Genomic DNA, 16,330 nt, shown 5'->3' on the forward strand with positions numbered 1-16,330 from the left:
CCCAACCTTGGAAGTGCCCACCCAGAGCAGTGTCGGTACTCCCAAATGGGCAGATTTGGTCATCTCAGTGAGCTTGCAACTTCAATGAGGCCAGAGTCCACTAGCCCGTGCCAACCCTGGCTGCACTGAGGCACAGGAAAAGCAGCCACAGGTCAAAGGGTCAAGTGGCTGTGTGAATGCTCTCCACTTCACCTGAAAAAAAAAAACAGACCCAAGTCTGGATGTCATCAGGGGCAGGTTCAGAAGCCTTAATTGGGAGGTCACAAGGCTCTAACAGGCAAAACCACATGCTGTCATTGGAAGCTGTCTCCTCACAGGGAGCTCACAACCTCATCAAGCCCAGGTGACTTACAAGTCACCTCCTGTGATGCTGGGGCATAGAAAACAAGGCTTTTTAATATTTTTATTTTTTTTATTTTTAAAATTTGTTTTTTTTTATTGGTTTAGTTTTTGCTTTTTCTTTATTTTTTTTTAATTCTGTAAAAAGCCACAGTTTAATAGCCATAGTCAGCAAAAGACACCAAGCACACAGTCTGCATAACAGACACTATGCACAAGACCACTCCAACTTTAGGAGAAATAACATTTCGGCTAACCCATAGAAACACTGTCAAGCAAAATGGGGAGAGAGAGGAATATGCTCCAAAAGAATACAAAAATAAATCTCATAAAAAGAACTAAAATGAAGCAGATAAGAAATGTGTCTAATAAAGGATTTAAAGTAATGTTCATGGGCAGCCCGGGTGGCTCCGTGGTTTAGCACCTGCCTTCAGCCCAGGGCATGATCCTGGAGTCCCAGGATCGAGTCCCGTGTCGGGCTCCCTGCATGGAGCCTGCTTCTCACTCTGCCTGTGTCTCTGTCTCTCATGAATAAATAAATAAAATCTTTAAAAAAAAATAATGATCATAAAGATACTCACTGGGCTGGAGAAGAATGGAAGAACTCTATGAGACATATAATAAAGAAAAAATAGAACCACAGTTGAATAAACACTTCAGAGAATCAAGAGTAGATTAGAAGAAGAGCGTATCAGCAATCTAGAAGATAAGGTAATGGAAAGCACACAAGCTGAACAGAAAAAACAAAAAAACAAAAAAACAAAAACCCCAACTTAAAAAAAAAAGGAGGATATATGGGACACCGGGGTGGCTCAGCAGTTGAGCATCTGCCTTTGACTCAGGTCATGGTCCTGGGATGGAGTCCCACATTGTGTTCCTTGCACAGAGCCTGCTTCTCCCTCTGCCTGCGTCTGTCTCTCATGAATAAATAAAATTTAAAAAAAATAATAAAAAGAATATATTAAAAGATCTCCAACATCAAGCGAGTATTCACAGTATAAGAATCCCAGAAAAGTGTAGAAAACTCGTTTGAAATAACTGAAAACTTCCATAACCCCCCGAGGGAAATGAATATCCAAGGCCAAGAAGCAGAGTTCAAAACAAGATGAAGCCAAAGAGGTCTAAACTGGAGCACAAAATAATATGTCAAGGGTTAAAGATAAAGAGAATCTTTGAAGGAACAAGAGAAAAAGTTGCCTAAAAGGGAAAACCATTAAGACTATTTCAGCTGATTTTTCAGCAATACTGCCAGCCAGAAGGGAGTCCCATGATATACTCAAGGTGCTGAAAGGAAGAAATCTGCAGACAATACTTTACCTGGCAATGTTATGTAGACTTGGAGAGTTTTCCAGAAAAAAATAAGTTTATCCACCACTAAATGAACCTTATAAGAAAGATAAACGGTGACAGTAAATACATACCTGTCAATAATTACTTTGAATGTAAATGGACTAAATGCCCCAACCCAAAGACACAGGGTGACAGAATGGATAAAAATGCAAGACCCATCTCTATGCTGCCTACAAGGACATGCTTGCAGATCAAAGACACATGCAGATTCAAAGTAAAGGGAGGGAAAAGCATTTATCATGCAAATAGAAGTAAAATGAAACCTGTGTTACAATACCAATATTAGACAAAATAGATTTTTAAAACAAAGACTAATGAGAGACAAAGGAAGACATGATGTAATCCTAAAGGGAACAATCCATGAGAAGATATAACAATTGTAAATATTTCTGTATCCAACAAGGGAGCACCCAAATATATAAAGCAACTAATAACAAAATAAATAATAGTAAGAGAAATAGAAGACATTAATACCTCACATGTATCAGTAGATAGCTCAAATGGAAAATCAACGAGGACACACTGGCTTTGAATGACACATTCCAGCAGCTATATCTAACATATTCAGAACCATCCATGCTAACAGAACACACGGTCTTTTCAAGTGTATGTAGAATATTCTCCAAAATAGATCATGTATTAGGCCACAAGTCTCCACAAATTCAAAAAGAAGTCATGCCATGCATCTTGTTTAACAATACTATGCAACTAGAAATTAGCCACAAGAAAGAATCTGCATAGACCACAAATACGTGGAGGCTAAATAGCATTCTATTACACAATGAATGGGTCAACCAGAAAATCTAAGGAAATCACAAAACATATGGAGACAAATGAAAATGAAAACACAGTAGTCCAAAAATCTTTGAAGTAGAGTGAAAACTATTCTAACAAGTTTATAACAACGCAGGCCTACCTCAACAAATAAAAAATCTCAAACAAGGTAATTGTATTTGAAATAGTTAGAAAAACCTCCAAACCAGTGCAAAGGAAAGATTTGAGCAGAAAACAAGCAAAATAGAAAAAAAATGTAGATGGAAACATAAGATGGCTCTTTGAAAAGTTCAATAAAATTAAACCTTTAGGCAGACAGCTAGGGAGAAAAAAAATCAGAAATGAAAGAACTAACACCACAGACATACAAATGCATATAAGAGATTATCATCTTATGACATATTATATGCCTAATTGGGAAATCCAGAGAAATAGATAAATTCCTAGAAAACATAAGCTCCCAAAACTGAATTACTAAGAAATACAAAATTTAGTCTATCGGCAATGAAACTGAGTAATCAAATTTCCAACAAACAAAACTCCAGGACCAGAGCACTTCACAGATGAATTCTACCAAACATCTGTAGAAGTATATCTATTCTCTTTCCAAACTATTCCGAAAACCTGAAGAGGAAGGAAAGCTTCCAATTTCATTTTGTGAGGCCAGCATTACCCTGATACCAAAAGCAGATAAAGATACTAAAACAAAACAACACACCACAGGTCATTATCTCTGATGGACAGATGCAAAAATCTTCGATATGAGCAAACTGAATCCAACAGCATATTTACTCATTCACAGATCAAGTGGGATATTCCTGGAATACAAGGGTGGTTCAATATTGGCAAATCAACATGATACATATAAACAAAAGGATAAAAAATTTGTGATCATTCCAATAGATGAAAAATGGCTTTTGACAAAATACAACATCCACTTGTGATAGAAATCCTACAAAAATTAGATTTAGAGGGAATATGATAAGGGCCGTATATGAAAAATCCACAGCTATCATCTTCCTCCATGGTGAAAAATGGAGCTTCTCTCTTAAGATCAGGAGCAAGAAAAGGATGAACACTCGCCACTTTTAATAAACATAATATTGGAAGTCAGTCACATCAATTAAGAGGCATTCATATTGGTAAAGAAAAACTATCACTATTTTCAAATGACAGTATACATAGAAAATCCTAAAGATATCATCAAAAAACTACTAGAATAAATGAAATCAGGAAAGTGGCAGGATACAAAAATTAATACCCAGAAATTTATAGCATTTCTATACCCTAATAGAGTTGCAGAACTTATAAAGACAATCCCATTTATAATTTCACCAAAAAGAATAAAATATCCAGGAATAAACTAAACCAAAGAGCTGAAAGACCTGTACTCTGAAAACTAGAAAAAAAAAAAACACTGCTAAAAAATTAAAGATGACATAAATGGAAAGATTCCATACTCCTGGATTGGAAGAATTTATATTGCCAAGATGTCCATATTACCCTGTCTACAGATTCAATGCAATCCCTATTGAAATACCAACAAAACTAGAATCCTAAACTTTTATGGAACCCCAGAATACCCCAAATAACCAAAGCAATTCTAAGAATAAAGCTGGAGGGATTACAACTTCAGATTTTGATACACATTACACAAAGCTATAGTATTCAAAATGTATGGTATTAGCACAAATACTCACATAAGACAACAGAACAGAATGGAGAACCCAGGAATAAGGCTACAATTATACAGTAAAATAGTCCCTGACAAAAAGATGTAAGAATATACAACCAAGAAAATATAAGTCTTTTTAGTAAATAATGCCAGGAAAACTGTACAGCTACATGCAAAGGACCACACTGAATCACTTGCTTACATGATACACAAAAACTCAAATGTGAGACCTAAAACTAAAAATCCTAGAAGAGCACAGTCATTTCTTTGATATGGGCTATAGCAACATTTTTCTAGGTAAGTCTCCTGCGGCAAGGGAAACAAAAGCAAAAATAAACTATTGGGACTACATCAAAAGGCTTTCACATTGCAAAGGAAACCAACAAAACTAAAAGACAACCTACTGAATGGGAGAAAATATTTGCAAATGACCTATCTGATTTTGGGCTAGTACCCAAAATACCCACCATTTGCTTCGACGAGGATGGAACTGGAAGGTATTATGGCTGAGTGAAGTAAGTTAATCAGAGAAGGACAAACATTATATGGTCTCATTCATTTGGGGAATATAAAAAATAGTGAAAGGGAATAAACAGGAAAGAAAAAATGAGTGGTAAATATAAGAAAGGGAGACAAAACATGAGAGACTCGTAACTCTGGGAAACAAATAAGGGTGGTGGAAGGGGAGATGGGTGGGGGGATGGGGTTACTGGGTGATGGGCACTGAGGTGGGCACTTGATGGGATGAGCACTGGGTGTTATTGTATATGTTGGCAAATTGAACACCAATAAAAAATAAATTTATAAAAAAAAAAAACATGACGAACTTCTACAACTTAACACCAAAAAAAAAAAAAAATCTAATTTCAAAGTGGGCAGGAGGCATGAACAGACATTTGTCCAAAGAGAGCATACATATGGCCAACAAACACATGATGAGTGATGCTGAACATTTTCTCTTCAGGGAAAAGCAAAACAAAACCACAATGATTTATCACCTCACATCTGTCAGAATGGCTAAAATCAAAAACATAAGAAACAAGTATTGGTGAGGATGTGGAGAAAGCTCTGGTGCATTGTTGGTGGGAATGCAAAATAGTCTAGCCACTTTGGAAGACAGTTTGGAGGTTCATCCAAAAATTAAAAATAGAATTAGGAAAAATAAAATAAAAAAATAGAATTAAGGCATATTTGAGAATTATCACATGTAATTCTACTCACTATGGGGTATTTAGCCAAAAAATATGAAAACAGTTTTGAAGAGATATGTTCCTCCAGTGTTTGTTGAAGCATTATTTACAAAAGCCAAATTACGGAGGCTACCTAGGTGTCCAAGACAAATGGAAAAGGAGATGTACATACATTTACACGGTTCGACATTATGCAGCCATAAAAAAGGATGAAATCTTGCTATTTGCAGCTATTTGGATCTAGAGTGTATAATTTAAAGTGAAATAAGTCAGAAATACTGTGATTTCACTTATGTGCAATTCAAGACCCCCCCCCCCCAAAAAAAACAAAACCCAGACTCTTAACTATAGAAAACAAACTGATGGTTGCCATGAAGGAGGTGGGTGAGGGGATGGGTGAAATAAGTGAAGGGGGCCAAAAGTACACTTATCATGAAGAGCACAGAGGAATGTACAGAATCATTGAATCACTATATTGTACACCTGAAACACTGTATAGTAACTATGCTGGAATTAAAATTTTAAGAACAGACTAAAGTCCTTAATATAGCCTTTTCTGATAAAGGAAGCAATTGTGTAGCAAGAAGAAAAAAAAATGTTCAAGGGACCTTTAATTGGATAGGAAGTGGTCATAAGTGGACATAAGAAAAACATTAAAAATATGTAAAATATGAAAATGTATACATAAGATGTGGAGAAGGGAGTAAAAAGTGGAGAGGAAAAAATCTTTTAGAATATGATTGAACTCAAATCACCATCAAATAATTGAATGTGATTCAACTTTAATCATAATTAATAGAGACTTCTATTTACTTAGGATGTTATACTTGAACCTCATGGTAACACAAATCCAAAACTGACATATATCCAAAAAAAAATAAAGAAATCCAAACACTATACTCATTCAAAAAGAACAAGGAAGAACTAAAAAACAAAACAGAAAACAAAATTTTAAGATGGAAGTACCTATCAATACTTACTTTAAATGTAAATGATCAAAAATAAATAAATAAATAAATGTAAATGATCTAAATGCTCCAATCTAAAGACAGAGTGGAAAAATGGAGGAAAAAAAAAAGAGTCATCTACATGGTGCCTATAAGATTCATGTCAGATCTAAAGACCCAGGTAGACAAAGTGAAGGAATAAAAAAACATTCACCATCCAAATTGAAGTAGGAAAGAAAAGCTAGGATAGAAATACTTTTATCAGAGAAAATAGACTTTAAAACGAGGACTGTAACAAGAGACAAAGGAGGCCATTATAAATTGATAGAGGGATCTATCCAACAAGATGATTTAACAATTATAAATATCACAAGTGCCTTCCTCCATGATATCCATCACCCATTTAGCCCATCCCCTGAGGAGCACTGGGGATTATACATAAGTGATAAATCACTAAATTCTACTCATGAAACCAATATTATACTCTATGTTAACTAGAATTTAAATAAAAACTTGATGCTAAGAAATATAAGTATCTATGCACCCAACAGTGGAGCACCTAAATACATAAAGCAATTATTAACAGGAATAAAGAGAAACTAATATCAATAGCTAGATCATCCAGACAGAAAATAAGGAAATAATGTCTTTAAATGATACATTAGACCAGGTGGACAGAAGATATATCCAGAACATCCCATCTCAAGATGGAATCTACATTCTTTTCAAGTGCATATGGAACATTATCCAGAATAGTTCACATATCAGGTCATAAGACAAGCCTCGATCAATTTAAGAATGAAATCATAGTATGCATCTTTTCTAGTCACAACTATATGAAACTAGAAATAGATCACAATAACTGGGAAAACACCCATGGAGACTAAACCACATGATACTAAATAGCCGATGGATTAATGAATCAAAGAAGAGTTAAAAAATACATGGATACTAATGAAAATAGTCCAAAAATCTCGGGGACACAAGGAAAGTAGTTCTGAGAGGAAAGTATATAGCAATACAGGCCTACCTCAAGAAACAAGAAAAAGCTCCAACAATCTAAACCTTACACCCATAGGAACTGGAACAAAGTGAGCCCAGGGTGAGAAGGATGGAAATAAAGATTAGAGCAGAAATAATGTAGATACTAAAAAAATTGAAAAGATAAAACTGACAAACATTTAGCTAGACTCAAAAAAGAGAAAGGACCCAAATAAAATAAGAAATGAGAGAACACAAATGACACTATAGAAGAAGAATACAATGAAAAATAATATGCTAGCAAGCTTGGCAACCTAGAGAGATGGATAAATCCCTAGAAACCTATAAATCTTCCAAAACTAAACCAAGAGGAAACAGAATCTGGAAAAACTGATTGTAAGTATTGAAATTGAATTGGGAGGGAAAAAAAAATACCACCAAAAAATAGAAATTCAGGACAAGATGGATTCACAAGTAAATTCTACCCTTTGAAGAAGAGTTTATCTATCCTCCTCAAACTATTCAAAAAAAAAGGAAAAGGGAAGTTTCCAAACACATTGTACAAACCCAGGATTACCGTGCTACCAAAAACCAGATGAAGACTTCACACAAAGAGCAAAACTATAGGCCAGTATCCCTGATAAACATAGATGCAAAAATCCTCAAAATAAAGGCAGAAAAACAGTAACAATACATCAAAAAAATCATTCACCACAATCAGCTGTGATTTCCAGGATGCAAGGATGGCTCAATACTCACAAAATCATCCTCCAGCACATTGCACCACCCTCCAGCACATCCTCCTTCCTCATCCTCCAGCACATCATCATCCAGCACAGCAACAAAAGGATAAAAATCATGGATCATCTTAATAGATACAGAGAAAGCATTTGACAGGATTCCACATGCATTTGTTATAACAAAGTGTCAACAAAGTAGGTTTTGTTTAGAGAGAACATACTTCAACATATGAAGGGCCATATATGCAAAGCCCACAGCGATCATCCTCTTGAATGATGAAAAACAGCTTTCCCCTAAGGTCAGGAGAAAGACAGGATGTGCATGCTCACCGCTGTTTTTCAACAAGGTAGTGAAGTTCTGGCCACAGCAATCAGACAAGGAAAAGAAATGAGGCATCCATAGTCGTAAAGAAAAACAGTCACTATTTGCATATGACCGGATACTGACCATGGAAAATCCTGAAGATACTACCAAAACACTATTAGAATGAGTGAATTCAGTGAAGTGGCAGGACACAAAATACCCAGAAATTGGTAGCATCTCTATATACTAACAAAGTTGCAGAAATTAGAAAAGACAATCCCATTTACAATAGTACCAAAATGAAATAGCTAAGAGTCAACTTAAACGAAGGAGTGAAAGATCTGTACTCAGAAAACTACTGATGAAAGAAGTTGAGCAGGACACAAAAACATTCCATGCTCATGGCTTGGAAAAATTTATATTGTTATGACGTCCGTTGACCCAAAGCAACCAACAGATTCAATGCAGTCCCTATTGAAATACCAACAGCATTTGGTGGTGTCATGCTAAGTGAAGTCAGTCATGCTAACACAAGTAGGTTTCCACCCACGTGTGCAATCTAAAAAAAAAAAAAAAATAGAGAAAAGAATGAGAACTACAAATACAAAGAACTGATGGTTGCCAGAGTAGGAAGCAGCAGTGGGGGAAACGTGATGGGTGCGTGATGGAAACGTGGAGGGGGAGATACAGGCCCGCAGGCAGGGCTTAAGTTCCAGGAGTAACAATCAGAGCATAAGGGATATGGTCCATGATATTGTAACGGTGATGGAAGAGGACAGACGACAGCAACACTTGTGAACACAGCATACTGTTTAGACTTGTCTAACCACCAAGTTGTGCACCTGAAACCAACGTGACATGGTGTGTCAGCTTTAAAGGACACTAACAGGAAAAAAAAATTGTATCCAACACTTATCCAAGAAGATCTGGACTAAATGTCACAAAAAATACGGATGAAGGAAATTGAAGACAGAAATCAAAGATCTCCCCCAAGTTCATGGATTGGAAGAGGACTATTAAATTGTCCTTACTCTCCAAAGCAATCTACAGACCCAACTTAATCACTATAAAACTAAAACCAGCATTTTCAAGAAAATGCTAAAATTTATATGGAATCAAAGACCCTGAATAGACAAAGCAATCTTTAAAGAATTGGTGGCATCAGACTTTCTCATTTTAAATTCTATTTCAAAGCTTACCCTCTTTTTCTCATAACAGTATATTGTAGAGTATTTGAGCAGGGTCATCTTTTTAAAATTTTAAGTGAAATTTTGTAAACTTTTGGGATAAGAGAGACCTTTTCTATTATTTGGGAATTTTTATATGATTTTATATAAACCTACATGTATATCATATGTATGATATATAAGATATATGTATTTTCTGCCTGGGAGTTTCTCCCTGATAAGAAATTTCCCTATGGGAAGGCACTTGGAGCTTGCTAGTTTTGAGGATTTTAGGCCATTCCACAGTGGACATTCCTGTTATTCCGATCCATTAATTGGGGCCTGAAATTCCTTTCCAGTTGCTGCGACTAAGGTGATCTGTCCAGCATCCCCTGCCTGATGGGGGCACAGAAATTTTCTGATGTAGGGCCCCCACGAGACTTTGGAAATACTTCTGCCTGTCCAGTTTCTAGTACCACATAGATTACTCTAGCTTCTGGTGCCTTTTACTCCACAAATCTCTCTGAAAATTTGGGGGATAACTTACATAATTTTACTATTTGTTCAGCCTGATTCTCAAGGGTTTTCAGGAGAGAGAAAGCTAAGCATCACCATTTTCTGAGAGTCTCCTTTGATTTCACTTGATGAAGAGTTTCATTAGAGCAATTGGATCTTTTTATAACTTTTTGAGCCTTAAAATGTCTAACTTGACGTCCATTCATAAAGCTATCTTCTTTCTCTTCTAGATATATTAAAGTTTTGCTTTTACATTTTTCTAATACATCCTTCTCCCCATCTCCTTTCTCATGGGAAAACAACAGGACACCAAAAGCCCCACGTCAATGCCCCCACTGTCAAAATGGGGCATTGTTTATCATTTCTGTAATGCTGGGTTTGCCGTTTGTCAATGTCCATTTACATGTAGAAATGGTTTGCATTTCTATGTTCTAAGTCATTGATCAACTCTCTTTCCCTGCAGAGAAGGCATATTAGTGTTTTCACAGTAATTGATGACAATGTATATAAATAATTTTATAGATGATATTATACCCAAATCTGTTAATAGCTCTTATTGGTGCTATAATTTCTATAGATGCCGTTGGGGTGTTTTCATCATTTACAATTCATAGAGCTTTTACATCTGTTTTTGTTAGTAGCTTCTGCAAATATTATAAGTCAGGGTCCCTGGGAGTTTCTAATTTCACATTAGCCTACTTGTACTTAGTAAATATAAGGATTTAGGGTATTTGACAGATAAGTATTAAACTAGTATAAAGTTCATTTCTATTTTGAGTTTACTATTTTTTTAAAAAAAAATTCAAGTTTTGCCTAATTTTTTTTCTATTAATCCCTTTGGTGAGTTCTAAAACCCATGGAAAGGCATTTAATAACCAAATATAGAGAATGATGTCACAGAATATAGTTGTTCTTTTGAGGGGGAGCAATGTCAGAATGAAATATTCAGGAAGGATATGCCACCTAAATGTGGGGGGTGGGGCTGAAGCACCCTCTGTACCAAAGACAAAAATCAGATGGTGTTGAAGAGGAACAGCTGCACATTCACCACACTGGCCTTCCCCCAGGACAGAGCAGCACCAGATGCCTCCCCTGAGACTCTAGTTCCTACAGTGGGAATAGAGGGTGTAGGGGAGTCAACCCTGTCCCCACTGATGGGTGGGTTTTGTTACTGATCAATCACAAAGTCAGGTAACAGGTAATCCCCGGCATGCTGTCACTGCCAATTGCTCCACCTTGGGGAACCTCAAGGGGACTGGACAAACCGAAAGCATAGCTCCTGCCTGGACTGGCCAACACTGCTGCTAAACCACCTTGGTTAAACCCATCTCAAGAGAAGGCAGCAAATAAAGAGACAAGGGTTTGAAAAAGGGGAAAATTGGGGTGCAGGCAGCCAAGGGAGGTAGCAGACTCAAACCTTAACAACAAGCCTTCTCCCTGGGCAAGACAAATGCCTATACTTTTATAGGGAGATGTTCAGGGAGGTTTGTTCAACAAAGCCAGCAGACGGCATGTGAGCATGGGCAGAGACCTGTTGGGTGTAGTCTTCTACGCATTTGACTGCAATCAGGGATTTTCTGGCCTGGAAGCTGGAATGTTCAGACCAACACCTCAAGAAAGCATGAGAAGAAATAAGAACAATGGTTCTCAGTTGGGCAGAAGTTAAGTGGTCTTTCTATTTCTGGCTATAGCTGTCGGGGTCTTGTTGACAGTTTTGCCTCCCCCTCCCTTGGGGAACCATAGGAAATCTGATCATGATGGAGGATGAAGAGCTGCTTACAACCATCATCTAGATCTCAGCAGATGGAGCTTGCAACTGCACATCCCAAATAGTCTCAAAGAGCTGCTTTACTCACTTCTGGAACCTACTTGGTGGTGCAGTGTGACCAGGGGACTTGGCAGATGCGTGTTTGCCTGATTCAGGTCCTCAGACAAGTTTTCCCAGCCCCAGAGCCTGGTTTACCCACCTCAAGACAAGTATCTCACAGACCCCACCCACTGCAAAGTGTGGCCCCCAACCCAATCTGAAGGGAAGGACTGACTACAATACCTGGAAATGCCTGTGTAACCCAGCCAGGCTCAAGCCAGGAGGCAGGTGGGCAGAACCAATCATCCTCAGATCAACAAGAGTGGCCAAGGAACATGGAGCACAGGTGAGCTTTAGTGGAGACCACAAATTAAGGGTCTTGTGGCTTTGGAGCTCCCTGTCTACTCCCTTGGGCAGGGAAATTCAGAGCCCCACTCACCCTGGAATGCAGCCTTCACACTGCCTGATGGGGAAGCTAATCAGAGTGCATGGAAGATGCATTTCCCCTTCAACAGTTCTGCTTACATGGCACTTGAAACACAGCCCATGATTTCTTCTGTCTACACAGTAAAACTGGTGACCTAGGAATTCAGAGCACACGATGGCCTGGATCCAGGTCTTCAAACAAGCTGTGCAGGCCCTCAGTCCCATCCTGCTGTCCAACTTGGGCAAGGAAGCAAACTCCATCTCACCTACTTCTGAGCAGCACAGTAGTCAGTCCTGCCCAGAAACTCCACACAACCACTGAGCCCATCCTACAGCCTTCACATGGGCAGGTAACCAAGCCAACAGTCCTACCCAGCAATTGTCATTCAGTCGCAACCAGTCCCCCAGCACCCTAATAAGCCTGACCTCAGTGTTCAAAGAGTTGCCTCACCCTAAAATAGACCCTAATAGCAGACCCCACCTGCCCAAAGACATTACCAGCAGACAAGTCCAGAAACCCAAACAAAGCTGGCTTCTGAAAAAGGCTCTGCCAAAGCAAACCAGCAAAGTCTGGAAGAGAATGTTTCAACATAAGGAATCAGGAATGATGAAAAATATCAGGTAAATGGGACACCAAAGGAAACTCCTAGGATTCTATTAACGGACCTAAAAAATGGAGATCTATGAACTGCCTGAGAATTTAGAATAAGCCTCTGAAATTTCAGTGAATAACAAGAACACAAGAAAAATGAAGTTACCAAAACGTATTTAAAGAGGAGTTCAGGACTTTTGGGGAAGATGGTGGAGCAGGAGCACCATAAGCTCACATCATCCCATGGATACAGCTAGATAACACATCAGTGTAAAAAACCCCAGAAAATGACCCAAAGACTGGCAGAAACACTAACTGTAGGGAAGAAACCACACCTGAGAGGACAGAGAAGGCAAAGGCGGGAGCCACAGGGACCCACAGTTCTCCGTGAGGGACGGTGTCCTGGGGAGCCCATGCAGGGAAGAGATATCCCCGTAACATTTGGGTTTGAAAACCAGAGGGGACAAATTTCTGAAGTTCTTATCAGCAGTGAGATTTAAAACCTGGATTTTTTTTTTTTAAAGTCCGTAAACTTTCTATAAAAGAGCCACGGGGGTAAAAGGAAATGGACTCCCTGCCCGTTAAGGCAAACAAAGCTCTGTGGAGATACAGCCTGGAAGTAGTAGTTTGAGAAACACCTTCCCTCGCTCACCCCCAGCATAAGCACACAGCCACCAGCAGGAGCCAACACAGCAACAACACTTACTTGCTAACACCATTGCCCTGCCCCCTCCAACCAGCTCTTGGCCAAAGCCCATGCAGGTTGGTGCCACAGGCACCCTTGACAAGGAACAGCCTTGACAAGGACCAGCACCACTACACAATGGCTTCTACACCAGAAAGAGGAAAAGATAACCACACATACCTGCAGACTGGGACCCCACAGGGGGCTGGGGGCAGACAACTCTTCTGACTGCAGGCCCTGCCCACCAACAAAAGCTTCTTAGAGGACAACACAGGACACCTGCACTGTGGTCCTACTCCATCTCTAGCCAATGCATGTTCTGACTCAATCTAAACCCAAGTGGGCCCACCAATCAAAAAATAGGGACACCTGAGTAGCTCAGCAGTTGGGCGCCTGCCTTCAACTCGGGTCATGATCCCAGGATTGGGGATCGAGTCCCGCATCGGCTTCCTGAGAGGAGTCTGCTTCTCCCTCTGCCTATGTCTCTGCCTCTCTGTCTCTCCTGAATAAATAAATCTTAAAAAATAAAAAACAAAAGATAGAACAGAGCAATAAAATCAGGAGCAGATTCTTTAAAAATATTAATTAAGTCTTTAGCCAGACTCAAAAAAAAAAAAAAAAAAAAAGCCTCATTTAAGAAATGAAAGAGGAAAAATACCACAGAAATACAAAGTATTTCTGGAAATTGGAAAACCTAAAAGAAATGAATTCCTAGAAACATAACCTTCCAACAATGAATCAGGAAGAAAGAGAAAATTTGAATAGACCTTTATCAGCAATGTAATTGAATCAGTACTCAAACTTCAAAGAGCCAAAGTCTAGGACAAGATGGCTTCACAGGTGAATTTTACCAATAATTTAAAGAATGTATACCTATTCTCAGACTCATCCAAAAAAAAAAAAAAAAAAGGAATGAAAGCTTTCAAATTGATTAGGGCAGCATTACCCTAATACCACAGCAAGATAAAGACACTACAAAAAATAGAACTATAGGCCAATAATATCTCTGAAAAAAAAAGCAAAACTTCTCAAATTATTAGCAATCCAAATCCAACATTTAGAAAAAAAATCATTCACCACTATCAAGTTGGACTTATTCCTGAGATCTAAGAGTGAGTGGTTCAATAGTCACAAAATCATGAGATGGCTGGGTTGCTCAGTGGTTGAGTGTCTACTTTTGGCTCAGGGCATGATCCTGGAGACCTGGGATCAAGTCCTGCATTGGGCTTCCTGCATGGAGCCTGCTTCTCCCTCTGTCTTTGTCTCTGCCTCTCTGTCTCTGTCTCTCTCTCTCATGAATAAATAAAATCTTTAAAATAGTCACAAAATCAGCATGATATATCATAAGAGAAACATTCTTTCAATGGTTGCAAAAAATAAAATACAACATCTATTCAAGATAAAAACCCCCAACCAAGTAGAATTAGAGGGAACATATATCACCATAATGAAAGCAATCTATGGAAAACTCAGTTAACAGCTTTGCCCCTAAGGTCAGGAATAAGACAAGGACATCAACTCTCACTACTTTTATTCAGTATAGTACTGGAAATACTAGGCAAAGCAATCAGACCAAAAAAGGGAAAAAAGGCCTAGCAGTCTTCCCAATTGGTAAGGAAGAACTAAAACTTCCATTATTTGCAGATACTATGATAATATATATAGAAAATCCTAAAGATGTCACCAAAAACCCACCAGGACTGATACATGAGTTCAGTAAGGTTGCATCATTAAAAAAAAAAAAAAAATCACGGTACAAAAATTTGTTGCCTTTCTATACAATAAGCAGTAAGAGAAAGAAAATACCTAGGAATAAACTTAACCAAAGAGATGAAAGTCTTGTACGCTGAAAACTACACAAACACTGATGAAAGAAAATAAAGACACAAAGAAAGGACAAGATATTCCTACTGAGAGATTGGAAGATATTATTAAAATGTTCATACTACTGAAAGCAATCTGCAGACTCAATGTAAGCTCTACTGAAAAATCAATGGCATTCTTCACAGAACTAGAACAACCTAAAATTTGTACAGAATCACAAAAGAACTAGAATAGCCAAAACAATCCTAAGAAAAAAAGCTGGAGCAATCATAATTCCAGACTTCAAGTTATACTATAAAGCTGTAATAAAACGGTATGGCACTGACACAAAAACAGAGACATAGATCAACAGCTAAAAAGTCCAAAAATAGTCAGTCTGACAACAAAAGAGGCAAGAATAGGCAACAGGATAAAGACCATCTCTTCAATAAATGGTGCTGTGGAAACTGGACAGCTACATGCAAAAGAATGAAACTGGACCATGTGCTTACACCATACACAAACTAAATATGGATTAAAGACCTAAGTATGGGACCTGAAACCAGATAAACTCTAGAAGAGAGCACAGGCATTTCTGACATTGGCTGAAGAAACACTTTTCTAGATAGGTCTCCTGAGGCAAGGGAAACAAAAACAAAAATAAACTATTGGGACTATATCAAAATAAAAAGCTTCTGCACAGCAAAGGAAAACAATCTAAAAGACAATCCATGGAGTGGGAGAAGATATTTACAAATGAGATATCTGATAATGGGTTAGTATTCAAAATATGTACTCTACAACTCAACACTCAAAACACAAATAATCTGATTAAAAGTGGGAAGAAGAAAAAAAAATGGGCAGAAGACATGAATACATGTTTCTCCAAAGCCATTCAAGATGGCTGACATGTAAAAAGATACTCAGGGAAATGCAAATCAAAACTACAGTGAAGTATCCCCTTGCCCTATCAGAACACCTAAAAAAGAAACAAGAAATAAGTGTTGGTCAAGATGTGGATAAAAGGGAACCTTT

Source organism: Vulpes vulpes, chromosome 2, assembly GCF_048418805.1.
Source record: "Vulpes vulpes isolate BD-2025 chromosome 2, VulVul3, whole genome shotgun sequence".
Lineage (NCBI taxonomy): Eukaryota > Metazoa > Chordata > Mammalia > Carnivora > Canidae > Vulpes > Vulpes vulpes.